Consider the following 16,586-nt stretch of genomic DNA (forward strand, 5'->3'; position numbering starts at 1 on the left):
CAAGTTTGCAGAGCTGCGACCTGGTCCAGTCTGCATACGTTTACAAAATATTGCCATATTTATTCTCAGGCCTCGGCAGATGTGACCGTTGGCAGATGAATTTTGCAGGCGGCTGTGCCGCATCTGTAACCTGTGGGTACAAGGAGCAATTACAGTTGATTGTTCCCCACCCAGGGACTGCTTTAGGAAGTCCCATGGTCCTGTGTACCCCCAATGAGGCGTAGGAGAAATAGGGATTTTTGTGTACTCACCGTAAAATCCTTTTCTCTGAGCCAATCAATGGGGGACACAGCACCAACCCTGTTAGCCTAACGGCTTTGGTTTTCTGTGTTGCCTTGGTTTTGATATAGTTCATCCTGGCTAAATATTAAGCTCCTACTACTTTGTTACCGAACTGGTTCAGTTGGAGCCAGCAGGAGGGTGTATACTGCAGGGGAGGAGCTAATCTTTCTGTATTACTTAGTGTCATCCTAGTGGCAGCAGCATAACACCCATGGTCCTGTGTCCCCCAATGATTGGCTCGGAGAAAAGGATTTTACGGTGAGTACACAAAAATCCCTATTTTCCATGTGGGCAAATTTCTGTGTGGGCAATTTTCTGTGTGGGCAATTTTCCTGTGGGCATTTTTCAGGGAACCCTCCCCTTCAGCACTTTACCACTGACTTCATCACAACATATTAACCTTTATTGAATAACAGAAAAATGACTTTAAAAAAACAAACAAAAAATATAATGGGGAATAATAGTGACATGGAAAAGACAATGACAACACATTATAGTAAATTCATTTACATAGGTGAATATATGATTTTGTTTTCATGACAGTGTAAGGAGGAAAAGTAAAAGAAGAAACTGATGAATACTTCCTAATTACCAATGTAAGAATTCATTGTAAATAATTCTTCCATTAGGCTTATGAGATCGCATGAATAAAAACTGACTAGCTGAATCCTTCTAAGTTTTATGTAGAAACAGGAGGTAAATTTTCCCTGCATGAGTCATAAGTCACTACAAAAGTCCCTGGCAGGAAGAGAGGTTGGTCAGGAGTTGAAGAGGGGGATGATAAATGCAGGGACAATAGTCTTCATGTTTCTACATAGAGCAGAGAAAAGAGAAGAATTTACTGGGTAGAAAGGCTAAATGAGCAATTGTAAGTACATAGTGTTATATAATATTATAATTGCAATTTAAGAGGATAAAACTTTTGATGGGAGGAGGACTGCTTCTTTAAACATGAATATGCAGTTTCCTTATAAAGTGGCCCACTCTCCATGTCTCACACTACCCAGATATTTTACTTGTGGATCCAGGGCTCATCGAGTTTGAGCCATTTTGATGGCAAGCAATATGAGAAAGATGGCTTTAATGTTATGGTTAATTGTGTCCTAAGTAGAGTAAATATATGCCAATCTGTGATATGAGAATATGAACAATGTGTGAAGAAAAAAAAAATCATAGGAATGTAATCTAACGGGGGGTAGCACAGATTTCATATGGATGAGGTTTAAATGTAGTTCCGAAAATTCCATTCAGGTCAACTTCAGTCACTCCTTGAGGAAGATGAAAGCTTAACTTTTTCAGGAGACTGGTGAAGAATATAAAGAGCTCAGTTCGAGCCATTTGTTCTCCCATACAAATACGATGACCTGTCAAGAGATGGAATGGATATAATTTATGAAAAACAAAAATCAACCTTAATCAGGTAATTTTTTTAATATGAAAATAAAGGCTACATTTAGGAGCACTGCATTGAGGCTTTGTAAAATTAAAACCTGTACATATGTTTAACATGAACTTATGAGCCTTTAGGCTGAAGTGAACATGTTACATTTTGGTAATAAAAGTGTAAAAATTAGACTCTCCTCGGCCAGACAAAAACTTCTATCTATAATAGACCAAAAATCCAAATGCCTCAGAGAAAGACCCAAGAGCCGCTTCTACCAGCTCGGCAATAAAAGTGGTAAACTCTTGGCCAGAGCACTTAATCAACGTAATCCCAATACCTACATTCCTTTTATTAAAAACAAAGAGGGGAAGAAAGTGTTTAATACCAGAGATATTCTTTACAACTTCAGCGAATACTACAAATCTCTATATAACATAGCGGGTCACTATAAAGAGGCTCCACTACATTCTCTCCGTAATAAAATCAAATCTTATTTACAGGAACATAAATTACCCACTCTGCCTGAAGGTGATCTACTTGATCTTGAAAAGGAATTCTCAGTGGAAGAGGTATCTGAGACCATCGGCGCCTTGAAACAGGGCAAGAGCCCGGGCCCTGATGGGTACTCAGCAGGCTTTTACAAGTCATTCAACACACTGCTTAGTCCAATACTTCTGAAGGCTTGTAATTTTGTCTCTCTTGGGGGATCGTTCCCTACACAGGCACTCATCGCTCACATAACAGTTCTCCCTAAGCCGGGCAAGGACCCTTCTACGTGCGATAATTACCGCCCGATCTCTTTAATAAACCTAGATATTAAAATATATGCAAAAATGTTAGCCAATAGACTATGTCCCCTTTTACCAAAACTAATAAACCAGGACCAAGTGGGCTTCGTTCCAGGGCGAGAGGCGAGGGACAACACAATCCGAACTATCTCTCTAATTGACAGAGCGGGCAGAGAGGGGGACCCCCTGTGTATCATGTCAATAGATGCTGAAAAGGCCTTTGACCAGGTTCATTGGGAATTTATTTCCCAGACTCTAGAGGAAATTGGCCTAAAAGAAAACATGCTGCGTAGGATCTCCGCCCTGTATTCTTCTCCTAGTGCTCAGGTCAAGGTAAACGGCTCACTATCGGAAATGTTCCCGATCAGAAATGGTACAAGGCAGGGGTGCCCTCTCTCTCCCCTCTTATATATCCTAACAATGGAGCATTTAGCCGTGGCCCTAAGAAATAACCCATCAATTAATGGTATAAAATTACGCTCTGAAGAACATAAGCTAGCACTTTTTGCAGATGACATCCTGCTATATATTACGTCCCCCTCTACGAGCCTACCAAACATTATTTCGGAGCTACATAAATTTGGCCACCTAAGTAACTTCAAAATGAATTCCCATAAATCCGAAATCCTAAACATCACTCCAACTTCCCTTGGTGGATCAATTAAGGAGGGCTTTCCCATTTAAATGGAGCTTTGATTCCCTTACTTATTTAGGTATCAAAATTACAAACAAAACGTCTAAACTGTTTGAAACCAACCTTGCGCCAATCCTACAGAAAACTAACTCAGATTTGGAGAAGTGGCACATGCTACAATTGTCCTGGCTGGGTAGGATCAATGCAGTGAAGATGGACCTCCTGCCTCGCCTCTTATATTTTTTTCAAACAATTCCCCTATACCTACCAGCTTCCTTCTTTTCCCGCCTCAAACAAATAATTACTCGTTTTATTTGGTCTCATAATCGAGCACGTATTTCATATACAACATTGAGTAGATCTAAATCGACAGGTGGACTGGGTCTCCCGGACCTCGCGATTTATAGTTATGCATCAATGGGAACTTGTATCCTAGACCTTTATCACAGTAAAAGCAACAAAAAGTGGGTCAACTTAGAAAATGATCTTAATGGACGCGACTCCCAAATTGTACTTTGGAAAGGAGGCAAGGGGCTAGGGCCGGACATCTACATACCCTTCCTTACGAGAAACTTGTTGCTTCTTATCAAAAATCGAAATAAAGACTTTCAGATCACAACCCTCCCGGGCCCCTTAATTCCAATTTACGATAATTCTGCTTTTCCGGCAGGGCTGAATAGAGAGACATTTCTAAATAAGAGGAAAGATTCAAAACCCATCATCCACGACTATTTAAATGAAACGGGGATGAGGCCCCTCAGGGAACTATTCCCAGAGGAGGAATCATGCTCTGTTGACTGGTTCTTCTATGAACAACTTAAAAGTTATATCCACTCAATTTCTAAACAAGCCAACATCAACAGGCCGCTAACTCCCTTTGAGAAGCTTTGCATATCAGCAAATCCCCCAGATCATACTGTCTCGCTGCTTTATAAAATCTTCCAAGAGGGGAGGGCTCCGCTGCAGGGTTGGCCATTGTTTTTCTCAAAATGGGAGGGCGATCTGGGAAGACCCTTGTCATCTGAAGATAGGGAAAAAAATTCTTCTCTTCTCTTCCAGATCGTCATTATGCGCAGTATCACAGGAGAGGAGCTATAAGATTCTAGCAAGATGGTACAGATGCCCCTCCATGGTGCATGCGGTGTTCCCCACGACTCCTGACGTCTGTTGGAGATGTTTAAAGGAAATAGGCACATACATGCATATCTGGTGGGACTGCCCCCCCATAAGGGATTTGTGGCTGGCCGTCTTTAAACTTCATAATAAACTGTCTATCACACAGATCCAGCCTTCAGCAGGTCTAGCTTTGCTGTCTCTATGCGACTTGTCAATATCTAGGTTCAAGAAGGGCATCCTCAGACACTTTCTTACCGCAGTCAGAAATCTGATCCCTCGGTATTGGAAACAAGAAAAATTTCCTTCCCGTACAGATTTTGTGGCAGAACTTAATAACATCTATAGAATGGAGCAGTTGATAAATCAGTCACCAGGTAACGCAGAGAAAACTTACAACATATGGGCCCCTTGAATCGCTTTTAGGGAAACTCCTGAACTAGATCTCTGGGTTTCCAGAACCCGACACACTATATAGCCTATTTTCGTGTGCTTCCGGGCCGTTCCTCGGCATGCGTCCTGTCCGCTGGGATGCGGGGGCAGCCACACTCCTTCCCTGAACTCCCCACACCCTCATCCATCCTCCTTTTCTTCTTCCCACCCTCTTTTCTTTCCCCTTCCTTACTTTCTATGTTTGTCCTCCTCATAACTAGTTTGATTATACATATTGTATTTTGAATATTCACAAAGAAATCTAACAATTGGTACCAATTATCCCGGCTGTTTTTTTTTTATTGTTATCAGCTCATGATTTCGGGATAGCCAGGAGCATTGTTAATCAGAAAAGTTAAATCATAAGACATAAATGGTGTAACTATGCTCCTCTTGTTCGACTTAAAATTACTGCCTATCATTGCACAGATTTACCAGTTTGTAACGTTTGCCTTTGTTCTTTATTGCTGTGACCAATAAAAATGATTTATACAAAAAGTGTAAAAATACTTCAAGAGGTGGTTTGAAACGAATATTTTAACATTAAATGTCTGAAATGTCTATTTAATGTCATAATGTAATTTAATTTCTAATATAGCTTAATTAATAATTGCCTATTGTTCCCTCACTACCCTATCTCTTTCATTTTTTTACCTAGACTAATGAGCAAAAGGGTAACAATGTTTTGAACTTTTGATTTTCAGGCTCCATATCTCACCATCCACTACTGCTTCAAACATGAGACCTACCATCATTTTATAGACAATCATCTTGGCTATCTCATACATAAATTTGACTTGCAACTATTTAGCATATGATTAGTTCAAAACATTGTTACCCTTTTGCTCTTCAGTGTACTTTCTGTTTGATATTTTGTTTGAGAACCCAAGTTGCATGCTGGGGTACTGAAACGAGACATCGGTAGGTTTAGGCTGCGGTACAACCAAAGCAATTCCTCTATAAATTAATCAACTATGATCCTCTTCACAACCAATAACTTATAACCAAGAGAGCAAATGAAGTAGCAATACGATCAAAATTATAAAACATATAAATAATTTTATTATAGATATTCCCAGAAAAATTCCAACAATTTAATAAATAGAAATATTTTTTTTTTTTACAACATACTATCACATATAATATGTAACGGGGGTGCACATTCCCTGATACACATGGACAATCATAATTCGTAACAAAATCAATAGAGATCTATGACCTATACATCCTGATACCAATATCTATTATAATGGTCATCTGCATATACTTGCTGGTCGTATAGTTAGATACTACTAGATACCAGCATGCATGTTCGCAGATTATATATCACTAATACGCATGCTGGTATCTAATAGTATCTAACTACTAGATGGTGGCCCGATTCTAACGCACCGGGTATTCTAGAATATGCATGTTCACGTAGTATATTGCCCAGCCCACGTAGTATATTGCCCAGCCACGTAGTATATTGCCCAGCCACGTAGTATATTGCCCAGCCCACGTAGTATATTGCCCAGCCCACGTAGTATATTGCCCAGCCACGTAATATATTGCCCAGCCACGTAGTATATTGCCCAGCCACGTAATGTATTGGCCAGCCACGTAGTATATTGCCCAGTGACGTAGTATATTGCCCAGTGACGTAATATATTGCCCAGCCATGTAGTATATTGCCCAGCGACGTAGTGTATTGCCCAGCCACGTAGTATATTGCCCAGTGACGTAGTATATTGCCCAGTGACGTAATATATTACCCAGCCATGTAGTATATTGCCCAGTGACGTAATGTATTGGCCAGCCACGTAGTATATTGCCCAGTGACGTAGTATATTGCCCAGTGACGTAATATATTACCCAGCCACGTAGTATATTGCCCAGTGACATAGTATACAGCACAGAGCCACGTAGTATATTGCCCAGTCACGTAGTATATTGCCCAGCCACGTAGTATATTGCCCAGTGACGTAGTATATTGCCTAGTGACGTAGTATATTGCGCAGCCACGTAGTATAGTGCCCAGCCACGTAGTATATTGCCTAGTGACGTAGTATATTGCCCAGCCACGTAGTATATTGCCCAGTGACGTAGTATATTGCCCAGTGACGTAATATATTGCCCAGCCATGTAGTATATTGCCCAGCGACGTAGTATATTGCCCAGCCACGTAGTATATTGCCCAGTGACGTAATATATTACCCAGCCATGTAGTATATTGCCCAGTGACGTAATGTATTGGCCAGCCACGTAGTATATTGCCCAGTGACGTAGTATATTGCCCAGTGACGTAATATATTACCCAGCCATGTAGTATATTGCCCAGTGACGTAATATATTGGCCAGCCACGTAGTATATTGCCCAGTGACATAGTATACAGCACAGAGCCACGTAGTATATTGCCCAGTCACGTAGTATATTGCCCAGCCACGTAGTATATTGCCCAGTGACGTAGTATATTGCCTAGTGACGTAGTATATTGCGCAGCCACGTAGTATAGTGCCCAGCCACGTAGTATATTGCCTAGTGACGTAGTATATTGCCCAGCCACGTAGTATATTGCCCAGTGACGTAGTATATTGCCCAGTGACGTAATATATTGCCCAGCCATGTAGTATATTGCCCAGCGACGTAGTGTATTGCCCAGCCACGTAGTATATTGCCCAGTGACGTAGTATATTGCCCAGTGACGTAGTATATTACCCAGCCATGTAGTATATTGCCCAGTGACGTAATGTATTGGCCAGCCACGTAGTATATTGCCCAGTGACGTAGTATATTGCCCAGTGACGTAATATATTACCCAGCCATGTAGTATATTGCCCAGTGACGTAATATATTGGCCAGCCACGTAGTATATTGCCCAGTGACATAGTATACAGCACAGAGCCACGTAGTATATTGCCCAGTCACGTAGTATATTGCCCAGCCACGTAGTATATTGCCCAGTGACGTATATTGCCTAGTGACGTAGTATATTGCGCAGCCACGTAGTATATTGCCTAGTGACGTAGTATATTGCCCAGCCACGTAGTATATTGCCCAGCGACGTAGTATATTGCCCAGTGACGTACTATATTGGCCAGCCACGTAGTATATTGCCTAGTGACGTAGTATATTGCCCAACGACGTATATTGCCCAGTTACGTAGTATATTGCGCAGCCACGTAGTATATTGCCCAGTGACGTAGTATAATGCCCAGTGATGTAGTATACAGCACAGAACCATGTAGTATATTGCCCAGTGATGTAGTATATTGCCCAGTGACGTAGTATACACACAGAGCCACGTAGTATATTGCACAGCGAAGTAATATACAGCACAGAGCCACGTAGTATATTGGCCAGTCACGTAGTATATTGCCCAGCTACGTAGTATATTGCCCAGCCAGGTTTGTCACAGGTGGAAAAATAAAAAATAAACATATACTCACCTTTCCGAGGGAGCCCTTGTAGTCCACGGCAGGTTCCAGTCCCAGGGTTGGTATTAGCGCAGGACCTGTGATGACATCGTGGTCACATGACCGTGACGTCATGGCAGGTCTTTGTAGCGCAGGCGCGCAGGGCCTGTGATGACGTCGCGGTCACATGACCGTGACGTCATGGCAGGTCCTTCTGCCACCGGAACCTGCAACGGAAGATGGCGGCCGGCGCAAGCTGCAACGGAGGGTGAGTATAGCAGGTATTTTTTAATTTTTTTTATTATTTTTAACATTACCTTTTTTACTGGAGAAGTAACTGAGTTAAAAAGAGAAAAAAGATTGACCGGCACTGGGGTTCATTAAGCCGCAATAGGAAGTCTGCATAAATGATCTATTTCAGCAGGACGAGTAAGGTCTCCTTTATGTTAGTTGTGGGTGGTGCTATGCGTACATCAGTATTTGTCCGTGACCATAGAATGAGAGGAAAAAAGACGCAGCACTCACCCGTGAACTTCTTCAACAAATGTCCTTTATTCCGCGATACAAGCCATACGGAGTATTAGACGGCATTCGCAGGGATCTGTGAGGGAGCGGGAGTGAGAAGAGACCAGACTACGGCCGTTTCGCGCTACGGCGCTTCTACGGGTCCATACTAAAACAGGTGATGTCATTTCCTTATAAGGGTTTCGACCCACCTGATGCTATGGATTACATAGTGTGCAAGTTAAAAACAACAAAGTCTCGTAACGCAGAGTGACAAAATACACGCTTTTTATATGAATACAGCCATGTCAAGTTTATCGTTAAGACCCCCTGGTCCCTGTGCGTTGGTTTTTAGGATCCATTTCGCCTCGTGCTGCAGGAGTTGGCGGTCATGGTTACCGCCGTATTGTGAAAATTTAACTATTTCTAAACCTGCAAACCGCAATTGACTAGGATCACTATTATGTGCTTCTATCATTTGTTCTACAAAACGCACACGTCCCTTTCCTGTCCGAATTGAGTTGTAATGCTCTCGAATTCGGACTATGAGTGGTCTAATTGTCTTACCAATATAAAAGCGTTGACAAGGGCAAAAAATAACATATACCAAGAATTTACTCTTACAGGTTATGAAATCCTTCACAAAATGTTCAATCATGCCTATTCGCAGAGGATTATCTGTTTTATGTAAATGGCACAGACTACAGTTGCCGCATTTGTGGTTACCTTGCGGTGTGGTTTTCGTTAACCAATTATTTATTGGTAGTGACAATTTGTTTTTTTACAACAAGATCTCCTATATTAACTGATCTTTTATATGAAAATAAAAGAGATGTGTCTGGAAGATTTCTAAAATCGACATCTTTCTGCAGCACATGCCAATTTTTTCGTATCGCTGCTTGTACCTCTTTGTCTAATGGGCTATGTTTAAATGTGAACGTGAATCTACGGTTTTTATTAGAATCTCCGTTCACATTTTTTATTATTTATTTTTTATTTTTTTGCCCTTTTCCAGCAGCTGAAATTGAGACAGTTTGGCTGCTCTATACTCTGCTTGTTGTAACACATTTATTGGATATCCTCTCTTTGATAGACGTTTTTTTAATTCATCTACCTGAATCTTATAATTTTCATCGTTGTTATTGATTTTTCGTATTCTAACCATTTGACTGTATGGGATACTGTGCTTTGTATGATTTGGGTGGGCACTTTCGAAATGTAAGATGTTATTTGTGGCTGTGCTTTTTCTGTGGACCTTCGTTGTAAAAGTAGAAATTATAAATGAAACTTTAATATCTAGAAATTCTAGTTCTCTATTATTGAATACTGAGGTGAATTTCATATTTTCTTCATTGTTGTTATTTTGAAATGCCACGAATTCGTTAAATTTGGATTCTTCACCGTCCCATACTATGAAAATATCATCGGCGAATCTTAAATAGAGTCGTATGTGCCGAAGGTATGGGTTCTGGGGTCCGGTGACATGCTTCTCCTCAAAAGCTGCCAGAAACAGATTCGCGAAGACGCATGCCACCGGAGTACCCATCGAGGAAAGATGTCGATTTTAGAAATCTTCCAGACACATCTCTTTTATTTTCATATAAAAGATCAGTTAATATAGGAGATCTTGTTGTAAAAAACAAATTGTCACTACCAATAAATAATTGGTTAACGAAAACCACAAAGCAAGGTAACCACAAATGCGGCAACTGTAGTCTGTGCTATTTACATAAAACAGATAATCCTCTGCGAATAGGCATGATTGAACATTTTGTGAAGGATTTCATAACCTGTAAGAGTAAATTCTTGGTATATGTTATTTTTTGCCCTTGTCAACGCTATTATATTGGTAAGACAATTAGACCACTCATAGTCCGAATTCGAGAGCATTACAACTCAATTCGGACAGGAAAGGGACGAGTGCGTTTTGTAGAACATATGATAGAAGCACATAATAGTGATCCTAGTCAATTGCGGTTTGCAGGTTTAGAAATAGTTAAATTTTCACAATACGGCGGTAACCATGACCGCCAACTCCTGCAGCACGAGGCGAAATGGATCCTAAAAACCAACGCACAGGGACCAGGGGGTCTTAACGATAAACTTGACATGGCTGTATTCATATAAAAAGCGTGTATTTTGTCACTCTGTGTTACGAGACTTTGTTGTTTTTTAACTTGCACACTATGTAATCAATAGCATCAGGTGGGTCTAAACCCTTATAAGGAAATGACATCACCTGTTTTAGTATGGACCCGTAGAAGCGCCGTAGCGCGAAACGGCCGTAGTCCGGTCTCTTCTCACTCCCGCTCCCTCACAGATCCCTGCGAATGCCGTCTAATACTCCGTATGGCTTGTATCGCGGAATAAAGGACATTTGTTGAAGAAGTTCACGGGTGAGTGCTGCGTCTTTTTTCCTCTCATTCTATGGTTACCTTTTTTACTATTGATGCCGCATAGGCAGCGTCAATAGTAAAAAGTTGGGGACACACATTGTTAATAGCTTCGGTAACTGAGTGCATTACCCGCGGCATAACGCGGTCCGTTACCGCCGGCATTAACCCTGTGTTAGTAGTGACCGGAGGGGAGTATGCGGGCGACAGGCAATGACTGCGGGGAGTAAGGAACGGCCATTTTCTTCCGGACTGCCCGTCGCTGATTGGTCGCGGCAGCCATGACAGGCAGCTGGCGAGACCAATCAGCGAATGAATAACTGTGACAGAAGGACAGACAGACAGACGGAAGTGACCCTTAGACAATTATATAGTAGATACGACCAGCAAATATATGCAGATGACCATTATAATAGATATTGGTATCAGGATGTATAGGTCATAGATCTCTATTGACTTTGTTACCTATTATGATTGTCCATGAGTATCAGGGAATGTGCACCCGTTACATATTATATTTGATAGTATGTTGTAAAAAAAAAATTAAAAAATCTTTCTATTTATTAAATTGTTGGAATTTTTCTGGGAATATCTATAATAAAATTATTTATAGGTTTTATAATTTTGATCGTGCTGCTACTTCATTTGCCCCCACCCGAAACTGAATTGGCATCAATGATGTCCATTTCAGGGGCTGGGCTAATCCTTGCTCTACTGAGGATTCGTCATTTGTCATTTCTGATGGTTGCTCAGTAGGATCTTGTCAGTGTCAACATTCTTTCTAATGCACAGTGACAGGGGCCTCTCTTGCCGGTTTTGTTGAGAAGTAATGAACCGGCAAGGGAATACACTGCACATTATAAGGGGAAAACCCTCACTAGAGCCGGCATGGGAGCACGCTGTCACTGTGCATTAAGAAGAATATTAAACAGTAACGAGATCCTACTGAGCATATGTCGACATTGACAACCGACGAATGCTCAGTAGATGCCACTTCATTTCAGGATGGAGGAAGAGGCTGTAGCAGTTTGAGTATCCTAGCATGCATTGGGGGTTTTCCAACAAAGAGTAATCCAACAGGAAATAGGTTAAATAAAAATCAATTAGCATAGTGAGGGAACAATAAGGAATTTTTAATTAAGCTATATTAAAAAAAGAGATAACATTATTACACAAGACAGACAGACATTTCGGATTAAAATAGATGTTAGCTTTGGACCACCCCTTTAACTCTTGAGCTTGTGACCAGGGAACCTGGAGTAGGCAAGAGTGCAGAAAACGGTGAGGTCAACCTGATTAAACCAGCATTAAAGAGGTTGTCCATTATTTTAATATTCATGATCTGTCCCAAGGACCTTAGGATAGGTCATCAATGTCTGATGGGTGGGGGGTGACACGCTATTAATTTGAATGGGAAGGATGTCCAGTTCTCAGACACGGCCACTACCTGTAGAGGGAGGAGCTCTTTAACTGAGCACTTCCGGCTGCTGCCAGCATTAAGAACGGCTGATCAGCCAGGGTGCCTAAGGATAGGCCATCAATGTTAAAGTAGTGGACAAGCTCTTTAACTAGCAGTTACAAAATAAATCAGAGGAATTCGGCATCTTATCATCATGAACAGAAATATCTACCATATTTTTTAAGAAATGTTCCATATATATATATTTTTTTTAATATTAGACAGCGTTAAGTTACCTGCAGAAAATGGTAGGAATGCTTTATTGCCCTTAAAATTTTCTTCTTCATCCAAAAAGTTTGATGGATTGAATGTATCTGGGAATTTCCACTGCTTGGGGTCCATGTTTACAGAGGCAAGGTTAGCTACAACTATGGTGCCCTAAAAGAATGGGAATCATTGTACATGTTAAAGATGTAAATGCATATTGTAAAACATTTGTACAAAACAATCACTAAAGCATCAGTAAAGTTCTTGAGCATCCTCTTCTGTAGGCTGCTAAAAAAAAAAAATACTAATTTTTATAGATTTTAGCGTCAAATATTTTCTCATATATATTGCATCACCAACCTTTGCATCACTACATAATTAGCTAGATGTTCTATTCAAAAAACTGGGAAAGTTGGCTAATAGCTCCTATGGGTGCCATCATTAAGTTTTATTCATTTTAATAAGAATTCACATCTGATTTGAGAAAATGTTAAGAAAAGAAAACCTAGCGATTGTTTATTGTAATAAAATATACTGTGTTTTTAAAAGGTGCATCAGCGTGAAACATAGTCCATGTACATTAGTGGATAGGTCCGAGGGCTGTCTGTGTGAGGTCTCTTTTATACACGAAGAGCACTCAGGCTAAAAATATGGTACATTAATTCTACGTCCACTTTTTATTGTGTTTAGAGAATTTAACATTTGCATACATGGTTCCAATAAAGAACACGTCACTATATAATTGAACTCAAAGCTTCAAAGAGTTTTTGCCACTTTTGGAAACCCCTCCCCAGAACAGTTTATAAAAAAAAAAACAATGAAAATACCCTGTGTATTACTACCTCTCCCTGGATCCAACGTTGAGTCTCCACTGTTTCTCCCAGGGTCTGTTTTTGCTGGCAACACTGCTGTCACTGATTGGCTGCAGGCAATATTAGACACTGAGAGCAATGGTGGAGACTCAGAGTTGGACCCGTGGAAGGTGAGTAATGCCCTGTACTTTACTGCTCCAAATGCTGCAGCTTCCAATTCTTCACCTCACCTTCCCTGAGTCCATCAATGAGTATATGCCACTGCACTCAATTTCAATTATTGGCTGCAGACAATAACAGACACCAGGAGAAGCTACAGAAACTCAACTCTGTTAAACTGCACTTGGAGAGACAGGTTTCCGAAAATGGAAAATCACTTTCGGGTGTGTGCACACGTTGCGGATTGGCCTCTGGAATTTTCTGTGCGGATTCTGCATCTCTTGGCAGAAAATGCAGATAAAATCTGCACGTTTTTGATGCATTTTTGGTGCAGATTATCATGCTTTTTTTTACGTGCGGATTTGTATGCGTTTTTGAAAGCTAAATAAAGATCTATTATTGAACAAAACAAAAAAAGAATTGTGATGTAATTTCTTATCCAACCTCTTCATTTACAAACTCCATTGAAGAATAATGTTTACATACACAGAGGATAGATAGATGATAGATAGATCTATAGACCTGTCGATCTATAGATTTATCTGTCTATCTATAGCTCTATCTGTCTATCTATAGATCTATCTATAGATAGATAGATAATACTAAGCCCGATGTTTAGTAATAAACATAATAAAATGGTACATAAAGAGTTAAATAAAGATACACACACTCAAAATCTGCGTTGGCTGGGGTCACACTTGCAAGAAACTCGCATGAATCTCGCACTTCAATACCCGACACTGCCGCCGGCACTCGGACCGGAGCATTGAGCTGCATAGAAATACATGTAGCCACACACGCCGGTCCCAAGTGCCGGCGGCAGAGCCGGGTATTGAGGTGCGAGACTCATGCGAGTTTCTCACAAGAGTGACCCCAGCCTTAAACGCAATACCTGTATAATTTGAAAAAATGGAAAAAAAATTGTGTGGGCTCCCTCACAATTTTCAAGTCCAGAGTGGGAAAGCCAGCGACAGGGGTCGATGTTTATAGCCTAGGAAGGGGTTATTACCCAGGGATCTTCCCTGGCTATGAATATCAGCTCACAGCTGTCTGCATGGCCTTTACTGGCTATTAAAATAGGGCCCCCCCAAAAAAAATGATGTGGGGTCTCCCTATAATTAAGAGCCAGAAAGGCTATGCAGACATCTGTGGGCTGATATTCATAGCCTAGGAAGGGGCCATGGATATTGCCCCCCCCCGCTACAAACAACACCAGTACACAGCGACGCCAGAAATGGTGCATCTCTAAGATGCGCCATTTCCGGAACTTAGCCTCTCTTTTCCCACTGCCCGGTAGCGGTGGCATATGGGGTAATAAGGGGTTAAGGTCACCTTTGTATTGTAAGGTGACATCAAGCCCGGTTAGTAATGGAGAGGCGTCAATAAGACACCTATCCATTACTAATCCTATAGTAGTGAAAGAGTTAAAAGAAGATACAGCCTGAAAAAAGTATTTTAATATTCTTAATTTCTCCATACTTACAACCATGCGTAATTCCCCGAAGCCATCGATCACCTGCAAAAAATAATAAACCAACCGTATACTCCCTGCCCGATGTAGTCCAATTAATAATGAGTGTCCCACGACAATCTCCCCTATAGAACAGTGACATCAGGAGATGTCACTGCTCTATTGGGCCTCCAGTGACACACTGACAGGAGATAATGGCTCCTGCAGTGCATCACTGAAGAGGTTACCTTAGTTCATTCTCTCACTTTATGGCAATGCTGTGTTGGAATTGTCTCACACAGCATTGCCGGTGAGAGAATGAACTTAAGTGACCTCTCTCCAGGCAGCGGCGGAGGGATACATTGTGGAGGATTACCTCCACTGTCAGTTCATCGCGGGGCCTACAAGGGAGATTGTCATGGGACACTCGTTATTAACTGGATTATGGCGGAAAGGTAAGTATAGGTTGGTTTATTATGTTATTTTTATTACAGGAGAATCGAGGACTTCTGGGACTAGGTGTTTGGTAAGTATGTTCTCTGTTATGGGTTGTATGTTATGTGTATGTACTATATGTTGTATGTTTTTGTTTTTTACTACTGAACATAGCCATTGTCTGATGGGACTACTTTAACCATCATCAGCAGTGCTGTCATAGTGAGTATTCACAGCCGGATGGGAGCAGTAGTCCTATAAGACAATGGCTGCTTACACAGACACGTGCGTACACACAGGGGCACACACACACAGACCCGCGCACACACATACACGCACATAGCTCCACTCACATTCCATCCACACATTCCCTCCTCCCGATCTGCAGCGTTTGATCCGCAGCAAAACTGCAGATCTTTTTTACATCTGCGGGTTTGCTGTGGATGTGCCTGACTCAATGGAAGTCAATGGGTGCAGAAACGCTGCAGATCCGCCAAAATAGACATTCTCCGGGAAAAAAAAAGCTGCGATTCCGCGCATTTTTTTTCCGCAGCATGTGCACAAACCCATAGACTAACATTGACTGTGCACTACACTGCGGATTCAATTCAATTCCGCATGTCCAAAAACGCCATGGAAACGTATCAAAATCTGCAACATGTACACATAGCCCAAAGCTTCATTTACTTTTCACCTGCTTACTGTCGTGTTCTTTTATCTAAACTATTTATTGTCCTTAGATAATTTTCCATTTGCATACAAACATATTTAGAATTACGCCTGGACGGTCACGTTCAACCATTCAGTATATGGTCAATATTTTACTTCAGTACCTGTAAGCCAAAACCAGGAGTGGGTGATTAATACAGAAGTGGTGACGTGTTTCTATTATACTTTTCCTATGATTGTTCGTCTCCTGGTTTCGGTTTACAAATACTGAGGTAAAATACTGACCAAATTCTGATGTGTGACCACAGCCTGACACTCAGACCTCAAAATATTGGTGTAAATTCACATGAACATATTTCTAGTCCGAGTGTGGTCTCTGTAAAAAAAAATTTCGCTGAAACTGCCGAAAATTTCCTAAAATAATTTAACACCACGTCTTCTCTCATTCCTGCTTTCTTGGCCTTTTTTC

The 16,586-nt window shown here is 41.1% G+C and overlaps 1 pseudogene; it reads right to left on the reverse strand.

Annotated features, from left to right (window-relative positions):
• Positions 1-660: 660 nt before the first annotated feature.
• The window catches only part of LOC138638021 (cytochrome P450 2J2-like), a 151,895-nt pseudogene continuing 135,969 nt past the window's right edge, over positions 661-16,586 (reverse strand).

Source organism: Ranitomeya imitator, chromosome 5, assembly GCF_032444005.1.
Source record: "Ranitomeya imitator isolate aRanImi1 chromosome 5, aRanImi1.pri, whole genome shotgun sequence".
In the NCBI taxonomy this organism is placed as follows: domain Eukaryota; kingdom Metazoa; phylum Chordata; class Amphibia; order Anura; family Dendrobatidae; genus Ranitomeya; species Ranitomeya imitator.